The following is a 6,295-nucleotide window of genomic DNA, read 5'->3' as shown; positions in this document are numbered from 1 at the left end:
TACATGCATTTGAAATAGTACGCCCGCAAATTCACAAATGACACGTATCCGCCATGGAGCACCGCAATGAGTACGCTGCGCACGTAATGAGGCACCCAGCAAATATTCCTTAACACAGCTTGCATTTTGAATGTTAAGGCAAGTCACATAAATATTTATATATACAAAGGGAATTTTCGTTACAGCTGTTATTGTTTTTGTTGCCGCACTTGTTTTTGTTAGGCATAAGTAAGTAATTGCAGTCATTTGCCACAAACGACTCGCGCCTGAGCTCGTTCAACTGGTATTCATAATTTTTTACTGCGGCATTTTTGCAAGAATACTAATATTTTATTAGAAAAAATTTTGAGAGCTGCGTGAAAATTTTTATGTGAATGTACCCAGTAGAACTTGGGACCATCGTTCGGATGCTCGTTGTTTATTCCCTTGCGAGATTACGATTATTCCCTATAATAATAATAATAATACATTGGCGCCTACACATGTGTATGTTAGTGCTTGGCCGAGCTTCTCCTCCGATTTGTGAGATGCGCCTTGATGTTGGCACACAAACGGGGAGAGACCTACAGTTCTACGCCGACTCCGAACGGCGATTGTATTTTTATGACAGAAGTACACGCGGAGATTTGCGATTGCCTACCGAGGGGCGACCGCTGTTAAGGCGAAATTTCTTTTCTAAATTTTTTTTTTGTGATGTTGCTTTGACCAGGGCCTGAAAGCGTAATTTGAAATGCATTTTAAGTTAAGTAATGCAACCATTAATAAACTGAGGCAAATGTTATCATACATACCGACGGGTCTTAACTTTGGCTGTTCCATTTAATTGATTGCGTCCTGCTTTTCTTTTTTCAGTAAATTAGGGCAATTGATCTAAACGCGTAAATGCCTCGAAACCATGAATAATCATATTATGTTTTGTTTTAATGATAAATTTTTCCAAAACTAAAAATTCTCTTTTGAACGAGGTGTACATAGCTCTCCTATGAACTAAAACGGATACTTCTGGATTTCTCGCTTTGGGAGATATCGCTTTTTGTTTTTAATCGAATAAAAAAGGAGTACAAAATCGATAAATCTCGCTTATTGCTCGCAAATCATGCCTCAAGGAATATTCTTTTATTGCTCCATAAGGAGGTCTCCCATTTGGCTCCTAAGCGAGTTGTGAAGGAGGTCAACCCCAACAAAATATCTCTTATTACTCCGAAATCATGTCTCAGAGAGCCTTCTTTTATTCCTCACTTAACAGATCTCCTATTTGGCTTCTAAGCGATTAATACAGGAGTACAAAACCGAAAAATTTCGCTTGTTGCTCCGAAATCACGCCGAAAGCAGTACTCTTTTACTCCGCACTTAGGAAGATCTCGCTTAAATTTCTAGTGGGTTTGCACCGCTACAATTTCAGCGAATCTTGTTTGATTGTAGCTAAAAGGAGCCGAACGGATGTAAGTTTGTGTATGCATGCTGACGCGTGCGTGCAATAACACGTATTGATGCGCGAAACATATATAACGGCACGCATTTCAAATATACAAATGCACGTAGTTTCACGCACATAGTACAGTTTTGCATAAACTCCTCTACCTAAATGTATTTATATGTGACTGCAGACAGATGTTTTCGCGCATATTGGCAATAATTTCAATAATTCAACGAAAGCTTTTAGTCTGTCGCACGCATGCAGGTGAGTTCACGTATTTTTACACTTGTACTCCGCTTAATTCACACCTTTCGCCCGCAGGTAGTATGTATACTGAACGCAGACGACAGCTGGTTGTGGAAAGTTTTAAATTTAAAAGGAAGCTGCATTGAAACGTTTATTGACTGGTTGGCGCATACGTTTGCCGACATTTGTATGCAGATCCATATATATTGGATAGATGTAATCATTTCAGTGCATACTCTTTTTTTACAAAATACCTTTACTGAATTTCTATAACAAATTTACAATGCAGCTACAATAACTTTGCTCGATAATCGTAACAATAACCAGCAGCTATTGTTGCGCGTGTGTGAAGCTATGCTACTAAATATGCTAAGCCGATTAAGTCAACGAAAGAGAAGGATCACAGGTGTTAAAGAAAGTCTTTTGCAAACTTACATTTAATAGATACATGGCATATGCTATATCTACACTTTGCGAAATTTATGTACTAATACGCTAACATAAATTTTGTGTGCCTTCATTTGGCCGTTCTTCTGGACCGATTTTGAAATCAAAACCACAATTAGGCTGTATTCTTCTGTAGGTAACGGTTTTCTTGGTTTGCAATTTTTTGGAAAATTACGACTGCAATCGCCGTGTGGAAATTTACGAATTTAAAAGCAGTTGTTTTTGCAAGCTCTTCAATTTGAGTTGTATGGGGCTTGCTAACTGTGTATTATTTTAGCATTTTGTTTTGCTTCCAATTATTATATTTTGAATACGAAAGCGAATACGAAGCCGAAGACATATGCCAACAGGATTAAAAATATACATACGAATACGAAAGCAAATGCGAACAGCAACCGAAGACGAATTTCTGAAACAATACGACGACGAGTACGAATACAAAAACGAACACTAATGCCAAGAGGATTTAGAATACAAAGACGAGGAATATACGAACACAAATACGAAGGCCTATACGAAAATTAAGACGAAGATAAATACACATAATGAGATCACAACGTAACAATTACGAATACGAAGATGAATATGAACATGAACACGAATATGACGAGGGATATGGAGACGAGGTCAATTACGAAAACGTAAACCAAGCAAAGATGAATGCGGAGATGAATTTGAATACGACGACGAACACGAGGATGACGAATACGAAGATGAATGCGAAGAAGAACGTGACGTCGAATAAACATTGGAATACGAATACTAAGACGAAAACTAATACGGATGCATTCCGAAGACGAATACGAAGACAGCGACTAAGACGGTGAAAAGGTTAAAGCGAAGACTAATATGAAAACGGATATGTGTACATGAAAAGACAGTGACTAAAACGTAGACGAAACTAAAACACAGACGAAAAATTCTTCGGGACCCTTATAACAAAATAGCAATGCGGTCGATTTTCGTCAGTAACTGGCACTTCTTGTATGTTTAAGCCACCAAAGATTTTGTAATATCTATACATATAACAAAATTGTAATAGGCCTGTACATCCTTACTAATATTATAAATCCGACAGTGAGTTTGTTTATTTGTTACGCTTTCACGCTTTAACTACTTAACCGATTTCCATTAAATTTTGTAAGCTGGTGCCATTTTGTCCGACTTAAAATATAGGACAGATTCAATCTCGATTATACGAGGGGCCGTGGCACCTCCCATAAAACGGAATTTTCATACCGCATATCATATCTCAGAAAATATTTTTGATAGAGTACAGAAACTTGGTATAGATACATACATATATGTATATATAAACAATTCCGTACTCACGGAGGAGGGCTGCCACTTGTTTAAAAGATCAAATTCGAATTGAATTAAGGGAATTATTTATTTGAAAATTATATTAGAGAATGGATGACAAGAGGCTTAAAAAGTTGTAGTTTGAAAGTAGGTATTTTGGAAAGGTTTGCCACCTGTCTGAAAAGCCAAATGTAAAGTAATTACATATTTGCAAGCTATCTAAAAAATTAATATATGGTTGTCAAATGAACGATTGCTCAAAAACCTTCAGACTGACTATTTAAAATATTACTGAGGTATTTTACAAGCGTTCCCACCAGTTTAAAAATTAAATTAATTTAATTTAAATGAATTACTACAATAAGGGTATCAATCAAAAGGTTTTTGATAAGGGTTTTAGTTCTAAACTACATGTAAGAGGATTGCCACCTGTTTGAAAAATCAAATTCTTCTTGAATTAAAGAAATTTTATAATTGAAATATGTATCACAATATGGACGTCAGACAAGAGGGATTTAAAAGGGTTTAGTATTTCGAAGAGGGTTGCCACCTATTTTAAAGGTCGACTTTTACTTTGAAATGTTCAGCTTGAACAAGTAGAGTTTTCCAAGGTTTTGAAGAGGCTTGCCACCTGTTTTAAATCTAAATTCAAATGAAATTATATTATAAGTTTAATGAGTTGTTTCAATCTATGTCCTGCGCCGAAGAGTCTTGAAAAGGCTTTATTTCTAAGCAACATATTTATGTATAGCAGGGACTCCACATGTTTGAAAATTCGAATTCAACTTGAATTATAGGAATTAACGATTTGAAAAGTAAAATTCAAAATTTTCAATAGTTTCAATGAATTATTATAATATGGGTATCAATCGAAATGATTTGGAAATGGCTTCATTTCTAAACTACATGTACATAAGTATGAAAAAATATCACAAGAGAGTGGTTTAAGATAGTTTTAGTATGAAAATGTTTTGAAGATATTAAAAAAAAAATTAATCTCCTGATTTTCGCATATTTTAAGTATGTTGAGTTTAATTAAAATAAATTAAAAAATTAAATGGTTGCATAGAATTGACAACAACAACCACGCGGTCAAGTTTAAATAGCGGTAAATCAGCTGCACTTGATAGTAGTTGGGTGAATAAGGAAAATTAATTAGCAACAAGAGTTAACGGGGTGTACGTAGCTCAGTGGTTATCGCTTCTGACTTTGCACATCGATTACGCAAGTTCGATCCCTGCTGAAGTCTAGACAAAAGAAGTCTTATGAGGAGATGTGGTGTTGTCCGAAATAGCTGCTATAACTTCTACCGCTTAGACTTTGTTGCTTTTTCAATTTTTCCTAATAAACAATCGTGGTACAAAGCTCAATAAAAATATTAAAAATAAAATGTTAATAAACCACAATAACATTGACAAATAAAATAAATTACACCTAATGTAGCACGTAGAAATTTCCTACACTCAGCGAAGCGGGTGAGAGCTATCTAGTTATAGATATTAATGGAAAATTATTATGAGGAGTCTTTATTAGAGCAACAGAAGCCAAATCAACAATTTTTAGAAGCTTTATCTATCTATCTGTCTATTTATTTAAATTTATAAAACTAAATAAATATTACAGTACTGGTATGAAGCTAAAGTGGTTGAAGGTAATTTACTCTCGAACATATTTTTGAAGCGGGTTGCCACCTGTTTGAAGAATTTAATTCAGGGATTATCCGTTTGCAACTTCGGAAACAAACAAAGAGAAGATGGTCAGCGATCCAAATTTGTGAGGACCCCCGCAAGTTAGGGTTTGACTATAGCAGAGCAAGGACTATGGATCTGCGAAATGGGCCAAAAGTAGACAAATTTGATTAAGGATTATAGCAACTATTTCTCACAAAGGCATACGCTCAGACGGCAGGGATAAAACAATATTCGCTTTCCTGTGCAAATATCCAGGTGAGAACAGTTCGAATACATTGCACCAACGATGCACAAGTTGACAAGCACTACAACCATCCAACCAGTTTCCATTTAGCTAGGCATCAACTGCAGTAGTAACAAACACATCATATGCGCTCATAAAAATAAATACTCGTTATTGAAGAATATCAATTCCATACATTTCATTCAATTCACAAATATCCTTAAGAAAAACGGCATCACGATCAATAAAAATCGTGCATTATTTGAAGTGCTTTACGCCACACAACTTTCAATAAGCGTTCGCTTTCAAAAAAAAAACCTATTCAACGCAACTCGTTTACTAGCAGTGCCACTATTAATAATAATACTATTGCAGGATTAAATAAAGCATTGCATTTTATTGCAACGCATATATACGCACTTGCATGCGACAGCTTTATTTCGCTTTCCATCCTGTCTACTACTTTACATCTTTCACAAACGTTTAACGACACGTTTCGTTGCATTTATATCAATCACTTTACAGTGATTTGCATAAATGCAGCCAGGCAGGCGGGAATGAGCGCGTGTATAACTTTTTTCTCTTATTACTACTTCGACGAGTAAATGCAAATGATAGAGTGCGCCACTTCAGCACAACATTTTACCTGCATATAAGGCATTTACACTAACATATATATATTTATGTGTAGATAAAGCAACATAGAAACATAAGATAAGGAAAGGAGTAAGAAGGATTGAATTGACGCGTGAGCAAGGCTTAATGCTAGCGACAAGTAAGAAGCAAGGGCTGATAAGAGGCGAAATAAATATTTAGGATATATGGAAGTAGGTATGTCGAATGTTGTGCATACATATTTCCGCAAATATATTTGTAAGCGTATTTATATGATGCTGCTAATATTTCCAAGCTGGATATGAAAGAGCGTATTTTATTTACGTATTGATAAAGAAGAGGGTGAACGTATGA

The sequence above is a fragment of the Rhagoletis pomonella genome, unplaced genomic scaffold (genome assembly GCF_013731165.1).
Source record: "Rhagoletis pomonella isolate Grant_MI unplaced genomic scaffold, Rhpom_1.0 Rhpom_scaffold_00005, whole genome shotgun sequence".
Lineage (NCBI taxonomy): Eukaryota > Metazoa > Arthropoda > Insecta > Diptera > Tephritidae > Rhagoletis > Rhagoletis pomonella.
Note: the sequence above shows the minus strand (reverse complement) of the source record.